The sequence below is a fragment of the Muscardinus avellanarius genome, assembly GCF_963383645.1.
Source record: "Muscardinus avellanarius genome assembly, chromosome: 11".
NCBI classification, from domain to species: domain Eukaryota; kingdom Metazoa; phylum Chordata; class Mammalia; order Rodentia; family Gliridae; genus Muscardinus; species Muscardinus avellanarius.
The window spans coordinates 32,637,658-32,650,627 of NC_137797.1; the positions used below are offsets into that span (position 1 = coordinate 32,637,658).

At 37.9% G+C, this 12,970-nt stretch overlaps 1 pseudogene across 1 annotated transcript; it reads left to right on the plus strand.

The window, feature by feature from the left end:
* Nucleotides 1-10,547: 10,547 nt before the first annotated feature.
* Nucleotides 10,548-12,296, plus strand: LOC308269448 (glyceraldehyde-3-phosphate dehydrogenase-like; annotated as a pseudogene). The gene is made up of 2 exons: nucleotides 10,548-10,668; nucleotides 11,329-12,296. The product of its transcript is annotated as a glyceraldehyde-3-phosphate dehydrogenase-like (transcript).
* Nucleotides 12,297-12,970: the final 674 nt, after the last annotated feature.

Below are 12,970 nucleotides of genomic sequence, written 5' to 3' on the forward strand. Positions count from 1 at the left end.
TAGCAAAACTGTTTCAAAATTAAAATTAAAATTGGGCTAGGGATATAACTCAGAGAATGCCCTGAATTCAGTTCCCACCCAAAACCCCCCGAGAGAGAGAGAGAGAGAGAGAGAGAGAGAGAGAGAGAATAAAGAAAAACAGCCACCACTTAAAAATATTTTAAAAGTATTCATTCCTTTCTTGGATGCATAACTAGTGCTCTACTTAAAGAGAGAAATAATTCCATTGTGTGTCACAATTTTTCAGAGGAATTTCTCATGACATAATTAAATATTTATATTGAGAGAAAAAAAGTGCTCCAGAAATTTAGATTTATCCTTAGCCATTTCAATTTCTGTCCTATCTAGTTTTAACAATAAAATCAATTCTTTAACAAAAGCAAGGTTACCACTGACAAATTAATACTAGGGAGCTGTCAGCACAGGTTTTCACTTGTAATAGAAATACCGTCATAAATGCTTACTCTTTACTCAAAGTCAGAATTAGAATGACCTGTAAAATAATATTTATTAGAAGGAAAAATGTTCTAGTGTCTAGTTCTATGTGCTACTAAGTATTATAGGGGAAGAAATGGTAAAATTAGGATATTAGTGCTCTTAAGTCTCACAGTATTACCAATATCATTAACATGAATATTTTATTACTAATAGTGTATAGACATGGTTTTGTAAGAAAATGATTTTCTTTTCTACAGGTGAAAGAACAAGATTGGCACTCAGCCACTTATAACTGTTACGTATAACAATTTACACTAGTATTTTAAACCTTGAATTCGCTATTTGCCTACCAAATAATAAGGAATATCGATTTCATTTACCATTCTCAAGTTCTGTACTTCCTGAATAAGGCTAAGAAATAAATGAGAACAGGCATTCCGAAAATATAGAGTACAAGTATACCATTAAAGAAGGAAAGCAGTACAGCGGCGTGTAGTGGCCTAAGGAAAAGGCTTGGAGCTATTACAAGAAAAAGATGGAGAAAAAAGTTGTTGGAAGTCAAGTGCAGAATCGTTGGGAATATAGGGCCTAGACAAATGCATGATGCAAACAAGGGATGAAAACATTCTCGATTTCTACTGATGCTATCTTTATACGTACCACATTTAAAGCTCAGAAGTGTCTCTAAAGTACATTTTATCGTGGCTTAAGTTACCAAATTAGAGTTTTGAGTCTTAGAATTGAAGGACTTCTGTGAAGCAATTGCAACAAGAGAGTCGTCAGTCACAAAATGCAGGGAGAAATAGGGGCAGGGAAACAAAGGCTGGTGGCTCCAATCCTCTTGAAAATTATAAAGCTGCTTTTTTTTTTTTTTAACTCATGAGAACAACAGAACAACCTGGATCTTGGAGAGAGCAAATTTTAGAGGGAACTTAGAAACATGGAAGACAAAGGAGAATGCTTAGACTTTGAGAAAACAGTCTCCAAGGCTGAAAATGCTGTTGACCCAGAGCAATAGAAAAGGTGAGGGCGATTGTTAGACAGTCTTTTATGGCCAATGGCTTAAAAGGAGTCACAAATCTCTGTTACATATAGAATAAATGCATTTCTAAAAGCCTCCAATGAGTTAGACAGCAGAGACCAATTAAAGGGATAATAGTTTACTCTTTGTTCAATAAGTTACTATCAGCAATTTGGCAGCCAAACGAGGAAACAAAAAGCAAAAAAAAAATGGACTTTTGTCCATGGAGGGTATTAAAACTTTATGCCTCTTAACAGTCAGGAAAAATTTTACAAATTATTGCACTTAGGATTTTTTTTTAAATTTGTATACACACTAAAGATACAGCAGAAAATTGACATGGGGAATGTGTGAAAGCCACATATCTTTAAATGTCCTGAGTCCTATCCTTACAATAATGTAAACTGGTCAACTGGTACACATCCTCTAACCCTGTTAAGGGCCAAATGGAGAGAAAAATATTTGCATGGTGAAAAACGGCAATTCAAGAATAATATTATACTGGATTATTTTGGATGAAGCATGTTAAATATATCAATGTAGGCAGCTACTGGTATGTTCTATGACTTGAGATCCACTCAAAGGTGTGCCGACTTTTTAACCAAAATTATGTCTCTAACGGCGTGAGATGCCTAAAATTCATACTATCACCTCTCACTTTAGGCTTACAGAATGAGAAGGAAGGTACTTGGCCTGCCAGGAAATGAGGCTAGGGTAGAACACCAGAGAGAGGGAGGTAGGCTGCAAGAACATGCAAAAATAAATAAATAAATAAAATAAGGGCAGTAAGGGGAAATGGAAAGGAACCAAAAATAGCTCTTCCTAATATTGTCCAAGAATTTGGCCCAAAGGGAATGAGAGTTTGATGTCTTCTGTCCTTTTATGTTACTTATTGAATTGGTCATTGGCCTCAATTATTATTGCTTCTTGCTGAGTTTTGCGTGTGTATCACAAAGGCTGTTTCTTTTTGGAAAGAGATTTTTGCCCCTTGGCTTCCTTCTAGGTCAAGTCCTTCCCAATCACCTTTAATGACAATTGACTGAATGTGTCGATTTTTGCTTCTGATGGACTAAATACCTTCAGAGAGATTTATATCAAATCCCAACTATAATTTTACCCAAAATATAATTTTTATTATATTAATTTTAATTTTATAATGTTTATATACATAAAACTTTCAAACAGGTATTACTTATATGTTTATATATACATACACACATATATATGTTATACATTGTCCAGGAATTTGGTCTACAAAGAAGGAGAGTTCTATATTTTTCATCCTTTTATCTTATTTAATTGGCTATTTTAGTCCTTGATTATTTTGTTGCATATGCACACATACACATACACACACATGGCATAAACACATATTCAAATATAATATCTGTATCTCTCTCTCAAAATAGATTTAAGTTGTCTAGATAGTTGGTTTAACTAATATATTCGTTTAACAAAATGTATTTAATTTGTCTACATGGTTTAATATCAGAGTCCTATAGAGTATAACTCCTTAATATGTCTCCTAATTTCTATCTCTACCACCACTTGCCTGGTTTATATTCTTATAACTTCTACTTGGATTATTGAATATCCCACCCTTCCTATAGAATGGTTCTTTCCTTCTATTATGATTAATTCACAATGTAAATTATCAGAGTAATTTACTAAAACATACCTGACCCTTTCACCTACTGCTTAGAGCCCCATAATGGCTTCACATGGCCTTGCTGGTAAAGTTTAGACTTGCCATCAAACAGGTTAATTGGACAGGTTAACAGACACTGGTCCAAGTTAACCTCTTCAACTTCATTCCATATTCAACTTTTGTTTACATTCTATGCTCCAACTACCGTGAATAATTTGTAAAGAGCTAGTACTTCTTCATGCCTCCCGACCTTTTTGTACATGTTATTTCTCCTGTATACAAAGCCCTCTCCTCTTACCTTTCATGGCAAAATTAATTTTGAAATTTTATCTTGGGCATCATCTCCTCTGTGAAGCTCTCATAGCACACATGGATACCTGGCCCTTACAAACTGAATTAGAGTTGCTTTCTTCTTTTTTGTCCTACATTGTGAGCTTTGTATCTTATGTACATGCCATATTATTATGGTGCCTGAAATGTAGTTAATGTATGCCTTGGTGACCCAAAACTCCTTTTGAACAGATTTCTAATTTTATCTTGCTTTCTGATGCCCCCCAACTCAAAATAAGACTTAACATAGCATCTATATTTTATTCAATTTATTTTGCAATAGTCTTCTGAATAACTCATTTCCTCTATCATCTCTTACTCCAAAATCTATCCCTTCCAAGAAAATTTGCTCTTATCTCATCTTATCAAGTTGTCTAATCTTTGCTTCAGGGCTTTCTTCCATGCTATACCTTAAATGTAGCAAGACAACCACTGATAAACCAGTTGTAGCAATGGCTGGAGAAGGGCAAGAGCTAACTGTGGTGTCTAGCAAAGGAGTCTTGACAGAGGATATTTGCAAATTTCTGTGTCTTGGTTCAAAAGGTAAAGATTGTTAGAAAAAAAAATTTACCAAAATGGTAAACCTTCTCTTTGTTTTCATGTAATTAGCTTTAGGACATCCATCTCTGAAAAATTATTCTATTCCTACTTAGAATTATTTAGGAAGGTATTTGGAGAATCAAGAGGAAACCAACTCCTTGACCATAATACAGCACTCCTAGTTGGAGAAGGACTAGATTGGCCATCTAGAAACTAATTTGGTAGAATACATGTAGAATGATAAGAGCAAATATGTATATCTGTTTTAATAAAAGGTCAGCTGAGTTAACCTTGTTAAAAGGCTGCCACCAGATTTTCTTTGCCTCTCTACTTCCAAAGTAGAAACAGTATGATGATATTATTTCCTACATTCATCTATAAATTTAAAATTTTTATAATTCTATATGAAAACTAAAAATAGCTTTTAGAAGACATGTAGAAAATTTCCCCTACATTACTTCACAGCTTATTTAATTTCTTTTGCATCTTTTAAACTTAGAAGCATATGTTATGGATAAAGTTTATTCATTTGTCTACTCTATATTAAGTGTAAACAACAGGTTCCTGCTGTTGATCAAAATGTGTGTGTGTGTGTGTGTGTGTGTGTGTGTGTGTGTGTGTTACTGGGGATTGCACCTCAGGACATTCAGGGTTCAGCAGCATCTCTGAGTTGTATACCTCCAGCCCTTTTTATTCTTTATTTTGAAACAGAGTCTCACTATATTCCTGAGAATGTCACTAAATTGGTGAGATTGGTCTTGAACCTGTGACCTTCCTATCTCAGCCTCCTAAGTACTAGGATTATAAACACGCACCCCCATTCCTAACTCAGAATGATTTTTACCTGTTATTTTATAGGCATCAGAAATATTTAACTATTCAAAAGTTACTATTTTACTTATATAGCACTGAAACGAATGCAACTCAGTGCTGTTCTGCCCATTTTAGACGTGAGTGAATAGGATTATTATGCCTTTTTTAGTATATAGTACATCAAGGTGCCTGAAATGAGTAACATATCCTATCATCTAAAGTTTCCAGTTATTAAATGTCTCCATATCTTACGCCTTACCCATACTGCTTATGTATAGTAATTTAAATAACAGCCATCAGCATTCATGGATAAAGAAAGATTTTTGTTTATTGTTCAGCTTTCTAGATATAAATTTTGAAACTCAATTATTAAGTTTAATTAAGAGTAAACGTATTCTAGTTCACAGTAATTTAAAATTTTCTTCCCTTATGTGTTCCAATTATCACTGATTTATTTCTAAGTTAATTATGTACAAAATTACTACATATTTTAGGTATATATATATATATATACACATACATACATACATACATACATAAAGAGAGAGTCTAACATATTTGTGATTATCAACGTGGCTTTTAGGATCCTAGACATAACCATCTAGAATATAAATTTACTTTTCAAGTTGATCTCAGGTTTTCTAAAGTACTATTTTTAGATTATAATCTCAGAGGGCAACAGCCTCATTATTTTGCTCAGAAATTCATTCCTTAGTTTTGCATCTATATGAAGGATCTCATAGACTCCATCTATAATAAGCAGCATATCCAGTATGTTAATTTTTTAAATGCTGCTTAGAAGGGGAAAAAAAGGCTGCCTTCTTCTGATAAACTTCAGACTTTAATAACATGTCCTCTGAATTAATTCTGTAAATGCAGTACTAAAGTTCAGCATGGCGATCTGGGCTGTTTAATTAGCTCACAGCTGTACTGCTGGGATAACATTTCTTTTTAGGGAGGTAGCTTGGTATTCATTATTTGGGCTCTGGTTCAGAGTCCAGTGGTCATCGGAAGCTTTCCTGAAGAATGGTGTATCATTGTTTTCAGGGAAGATATGTTGTCATGCTTAATCATTACTCAGAACACTTGCTAATTTTCTTACCATTCCTGTGTAACCATTGAGTTGGCTTTAACTTAAATCAAAGCAAACTTCCATATAAAAAAGGATCCTGAAGTGGGGCTTGGTGGTGCATGCTTGTAATCCCAGTACTTAGGAGGCTGAGACAGGAGGATCACAGGTTTAGAGCCAGCCTCTACAATTTAGCAAGGCCCTCCACAACTTAGTGAGAGCCTGTTTCAAAATTAAATATAAAAAATAGGGTTGGGAGTGTAGCTCAGTAGCTCCGAAGTAGAAGGTCCCCAGTATCACACACACACACACACACACACACACACACACACACACACACACACACACTTAGGTGAACCAGAAAAAGAAATTTATAAGGGGCAAGTTTGCTTAATTCTTGGTACTGAGATTATGACTGATGGGAGCAAAATATTTTTAAAAAGGCTAAAATTTGGAAAAATGAAGAGCCAGAAACTGAAGTGTTGAGATTCTTGACCAGATAAAGGGAGTCAGCCACTGGGACTTGTTTTCAGAAACAGTTGTAAGTAAAGTTCAAGATGAGCTAGTGAGTCAGAAACCAAGCAACAAACAAGCAGAAGTGAATATAAATAGATGTGAGAAGTTAGTCTAATCATTGGGTCAGAAACTGGGTAAGCAAGAAGAAGATTATGACAGCTCAACACTGGAGTTTAGGGCAAACAGAGAGAACCTGGAGGACCCCGGATCCAAAATAGGAAAAGAAAGCAAATATAACAGGGCAGGGGGTCTAGAATAAAAAAATTCATCATAGTCAGATGGGCAGAGTAGGTAGGATAACTTGAGTCTGTGACAAACTGTCCCCAGAAGTTTCTCCATTATTACCATAGAGACATTTTTGTAAATAATTTCAGCATTTCTAAGTCTTGAGAGTAGAAAGAGGAAGACACATCTGCCCAGACACAGCTTATTGGCCAGGTTTTCAGAGTGATAAGCATTCAGCAGTTTTATCTACAAAATTTCAAAGTCAGTGCTCTCTTCCTGCCTCTACCGCAAAATAACTCCGTACTTGTCATTTCAACCTTCTTCCTTGAAAACTGCCCAAGCTACTTTTTTATGTCATTATAATTTATGATTTACGATCTTTTCCAATTTATTAATTCTTCTTCTAGTGGCATTTGCCTACTTATGAGGTTATGGCCTTAGGCTGAACTGAATGAAGTATTTTTCTGAAACAACTGAATTCAATAGTTAATCCATGACCCAGTGAATCTTCTATACTGACTCCTTAACACGATCTCAAGCATATTCTATAATTTCCTGAAACCTTTCAACTTTAAAATTTTAAGACCATTTCTATTAAAAACTTGAATCTCCATTTGAGCCAAAGGTTTTCTTTCCCCCATTACTGTCTGTGTGTGTTGGAGGGTGGGGAGAGTGTTCAATATTTGCACTTTGACTCCCCTTCTCAGAGCTGTAGCTCTTCCAGTATTGCCAGCAGGGATCATGGAAGAGGAGAAAAGGCCAGTCTCTTTTCTTGGCTAACCTCCATTTGTAATCCCTTTTGACTGTTGATGCCTTCAGTATGGCAGGCATTCAAACCCTGATTCTTAGGGGTATATATGGGAGTTTGGGAAACAGCTCATCAAGGCTCCCACCATTGTTTCCTATCACTAGAGATAGGCTTTTTTTTTTTCTTTTATCATTGACCTCTTGCTCCTCTAGCCTAATTCCCTCCTTTAGAGCTGCTCCTTGTAATCCCCTCATAGGTGCTGCTTTTACCTGTTTGGCAACTATCTTCCAAGTTGTCCCAAAGGGAAACTTTGGCATCTATGCTAGGCCACATTATGGGCAAATAAGATTAATCTTCTATCACTCTACCCCCCCCACATTCTTCTTCATTTCTCTTTACTCTGAATTTAAAGCAGGTGTTGATAACATATCTGCTGCTATGCAGACATTCAGTCAATGCATGTAGCACTCCCCCGACATGTATATGAGTATGAATGCCTGTCTTGGGAACTCTGTTCCCTTGGTTTGTGAAAAGTATGTGTTCTCTTAGGGCTTTTTCCCCCTGAAAAATGTCTAATTTCCCTTCACTATCATATTTTAGCTAAATATGAAAATCTTGGAGAGTTTTCCATAAGAACGTGGAAGATACTTTTACTGTTAATCTCTATTTGCTAATACAAAGTTAGCTGTCGTGCTAGTTACTTTATTTTTTCTATGCTATCCTCTCTAGTTGGTGCTAAGACTCTTCTTTGTCTTTGGTGTCATGTAGTTTCTCAGTGAAGTGTCCTTTCTTTTATGTCTTTAGTCTTTATTAGCTCTTCCTCAAAGTCCTGGCAGAAGACAAGCTTTTCTGATACTTCCTGAGATAGGCACGTTGGCAGGAACTATTACCAGCATACCATTGGCTGAAAGGAAAGATTCTAGCTTCACACACCATGTAGACTGCTAACAAAATATCTTTGACTCAATAGCTATACATAACAGAAACTTACTGCTCACAGCTCTGGAGCCTGGGAAGTCTAAAGTAAAGTTTTAGTGTCAAGTAAGGAACTGTTCCCTAGTTCATAAATGGCATCTTCTACTGTTGTCCTGAGGTGGTGGAGTGTGTAGAAAAATTTCTTTGGGCCTGTTTCAAAAGAGCACTAATTCCTCTCATGAAAACCATCACCTTTGGGGGGGGGCAGTCTTTCAACATATACATTTTGTTATATATTCAGGGACACAGTATTCAGATCATAGCACACAAGGGTTCAATATAAGCGCCTTACTTCACTGGATGCTGCCATATCTTCTCCCAGCATTAAAACTCCATGAGCACACATTTCTGACTTATTGCTAGGTTCAGTAATTACCTGTGTTAATATGTTTGCTGTATACTTGCTGTTCTACTTTTGAGTTCTCCATACATACATACATACATACATACTACATACTACAGATTTCTTATCCATACATACCACATATTCATACATACTACAGATTTCTTCTGTCTTTGTACTCAGTTGCAATTATCAACATCGACTGCAGATTTCTTTTTTTCTTTTCTTTCTTTTTTTTTTTTTTGCGGGTCTGGGGATGGAAGTCAGGGATATTTGATCTCCAAGCTACACCCCCCCTGACCTATTTTTTATTCTTTATTTTGAAACAAGGTCTCACTAAGTTGCGGAGGGCCTCACTAAGTAGCTGAGGCTGTTGGTGAACCTCAATCCTCTGGTCTCAGCCTCCCAAATGCTGGGATTACAATCATGTGCCACCACGCCCGGCTTACAGATTTCTTCTGTTTTTGTACTCAGTTGCAATTATCATTATTTCCCATGTTTTCTCTAGCATTTAAACACACCATGAATAAATATTTGAAAAGTGGAATTACATAATGCAGGAAATCTAATCCAATAGATCTAAAGGAGGATACTTATATGTGAATTCTGAAAAAATGCTCCAATGAATCTATGTTATAAACTGAATTACGTTCCCTCAATACTAATATTTTGAAGCCTTAACCTCAAATGTGACCTTATTTTTTATTTTTTGGTGGTACTGGGGTTCCTGGAAGCCCTTCTACCTCCGGGCTACACTTCCAGACCTATTTTATACTTTTTTATTTGGAAACAGGGTCTCTTAAGCCAGCGCTGCTGGCTTCGAACCTGCACGATTCTCCGGTCTCTGCCTCCCAAGCATGGGGATTACAAGTGTGCGCCACCACGCCCGGCTCAAATGTGACCTTATTTTAAGAAAGTAATTAACATTAAATGAGGTCATAAGGTTGGGTCCCTAATCTGAGAAGACTGGTATCCTTAAAACAAGAGAAAGGAAGAGACTCTCTTTTTTTGTACTCACACTGACATAAGGCCATGTAGAGGTCAAAGGAAGAAGGTGGCCATTTGAAAGCTAGGTAGAGAGGTCTTATCAGAAACCAGCCTTTCCTGCACCATGATCTTGAACTTCCAGCATCCAAAACTGGGAGAAAATAAATGTCTTCTGTTTTGGCCATCCAGACTGCGGAATTTTGTTATGGCAGCTGTATATCAGGGGCATATCTGTAAACTCTGCAACAGATATTCCTGAACTCTTACCAAATATAAACCATAGCAAGAAACTCCAACTCCTAGCCATGAAATAATGTTATGCAAATATGTATTTCTATAAAATCATACTAAATTTACCAGGCCTTGGATAATTTTTCCCCCATCCTTTAGTTTGTTTAATCTCCCCATTCCATCTAGTCAAATTATTATTATTATTATTATTATTATTATTATTATTATTTTAGTGGTACTGGGGTTCCTGGAGGCCCTTCTACCTCTGGGCTACACTCCCAGACCTATTTTTACATTTTTTTTATTTGGAAACAGGGTCTCCTAAGCCAGCGCACGCGGATGGCTTCGAACCTGCGTGAACCTCCTGTCTCTGCCTCCCAAGCATGGGGATTACAAGCGTGCACCACCACGCCCGGCCAGTCTAGTCAAATTAAAGGACATGTGTTTGTCAAGATCAGCAAACACACAATTGAATAAATGAGTAACTTCATCCTTATGCACAAGGGGCTAAAGTCATGGAAATGAGTGAGCTTTATAGAAATCAGGACAGAGAGATGTCCACGTCCAAGAACTTGCTATGGGAAATAACCATGAGAAGAAAAAGAATAGTGAACACTTGAAAAAATATTAAGACAGAGCAGGAAGACAGACAAACTGCCAGGAATGGCTGCACTACTAACAGGCCTAGTCAGAAACTCTGGTTCTCTGGCCCAGGAATCTGCATCACTAAGCTCACAAGGGAGATCCTTCTGTATCCCCTCAAAGGAGGCGCTCCAAAGAAATGGTGGGCAGCAGTGAAAAAGTGCACAGAAATATAAGCATTAAGAAATATGAAAGATCTAGAATTTGCAATCATGATGAGAAAATCTTGTGGCTTTCTTATTGGTAGCAATATACCAGAGATGGTAGAGCAAAGAGTTGCGAACCTAGATCCTTGATGGATGTGCTCAGCAACTGAATCAACCATACTATCACTTACTCTGACATAGTGACTTACTTCTGGTGTAAGAATAATTAACCTATATTAGTCTAGTTTGGGGTTACTTGTAATTAAAGCCATATCTAACTGATTCAATAATTTTAGCAGAGAGGGAGCCTATATAAGTCAAGTTAAGTGAGGATTAGTGTGATTAAACTTGGTGTACTTGAAGAGGTTTACAAATTGTTTGTTTCACAGGAAACAATTTTGTTCTAAGTTAATAATCTATGTGGCCAAATAACTAAAAATATACACTCATGTTTTATAGCACATTTATTTGGTAATAAAAAGTAAAGAATGAATGTTTCCAGCTGGGTATAGTGACACAGCCTATAATCCCAGTACTTGGGAAGCTGAGACAGGAGGAACATAGGTATGATAGGCTTGAGAACAGTGTCGTTTGCTGCTTCTCCCTGTTGCACAGACAGCTACATCTTAACCTAGAATGATGGCTATGTCCCTGAGACACCCTTGTGAAGCGTGGAATGAAGGATTTGGCCAAAATGGGCACCTAGTCCTCAGGATTGCTTTTCAACTCTAGCACAAAGTGGATATTGTTGCCATCAGTGACCCCTCCATTGACCTTAACTACATGTTCAGGTCCACATGTTCTAGCATGATTCCCCCCATGGCAAGTTCAATGGCCCCATCAAGGCTGAGAAAAGGAAGCTCATTATGGAAAGTCTGTCTCAATTTTCCAGGAGGGAAATCCCGCCCAGATTCCATGGATCCAGGCTGGTGCTGAGTATGTTGTGGAGTCCACTGGGGTCTTTACTGCCATGGAAAAGGCCGGGGGGGGGGGGCATTTGAAGGGTGGTACCAAGAGGGTCATCATCTCTGCCCTTTCTGCTGAGCCCGTGTGTTCATGATTGTGTGAACTACCAGAAGTAGGACACCTCCCTCAAGATCGTCAGCAATGCCTGCTGGACCACCAACTGCTTAGCCTCCCCTGGCCAAGGTCATCTGCGACAACTTTGGTAACATGGAGGGACTCATGACCTCTGTTCATATCATCACTGACATTCAGAGGATGGTGGACAGCCCCTCTGGGAAACCGCAGTGGGAAGACTGTAAGGCTGCTCAGAATATCATTCCTACACTGAGGCCAGTGCAAGGTCATCCCTGAGCTCAACTGGAAACTCAATGGCATGGCCTTCCCCGTGCCTACCCACAATGTGTCAGTCACCAGCATCACCTGCTGCCTGGAGAAACCTGCCAAATGTGACAACATCAAGAAGGTGGTGAAGCAGGTGTCCTAGGGCCCCCTCAAGGGCATCCTGGGCTACCGCGAGGACCTGGCCGTCTCCTGCGACTTCAGCAGTGACACCTCCTCTTCCACCTTGAGTGCCTACTTCATCAAGTTAATTTCCTTGTGTGAGACGAATTTGGTACAGCAACAGGGTGGTGGACCTCATGGTCCACATGGACTCTAAGGAGTAAGAGCCCCTGTACCACTCACCCAGCAAGGATATAAGAGGAAGAAAGAGGCCCTTCAGGACTGGGGAGCCCCTGCCCCAACTCAGTCTCCCAACATACTGAGACTCTCCCCTCCCCCCAGTTTTCATCCCAAACCCCTGGAACAAGGCGAGCCACTAAGGGAGCCCTGTTGCCAAGCACCATAAATAAAATTTACTGTACTTGCCCAAAAGGGCTAGGGGTATAGCTGAGAGGTAGAATGGCCATAGGTTTAATCCCTATTCTGAAAAAAAATGGATGTTTTAAACTATAATGGCATTTATTAAGAATTTAATACATATCAAATAGTGTTAAGAACTATGTATAAATATCTCAGCCAAACCTCATAACACTCCTGATACATCATAATTCATCATTACTAATGAAAAATTTAATGAGGTCCACTTACTGAGGCAAGGGATATCGAAGATAATATTCGATATCCCTTGGGATATTTTTTGGATAATGAAAGAATAGAAAAAGGAAAGGAATGTGGTAAACATCTTAATTCCTAGGTACCTTTTCTGGCATTTCTTCTCCTTTTCAAAAAGCCCTAAATCCTATATATCTTTTGTGGCATAAATCAGGTCCAAACCCTCAAGGAAATCTACTTCAACAACATTTGAGTGTACGATTTCTTTTGTGATTATTT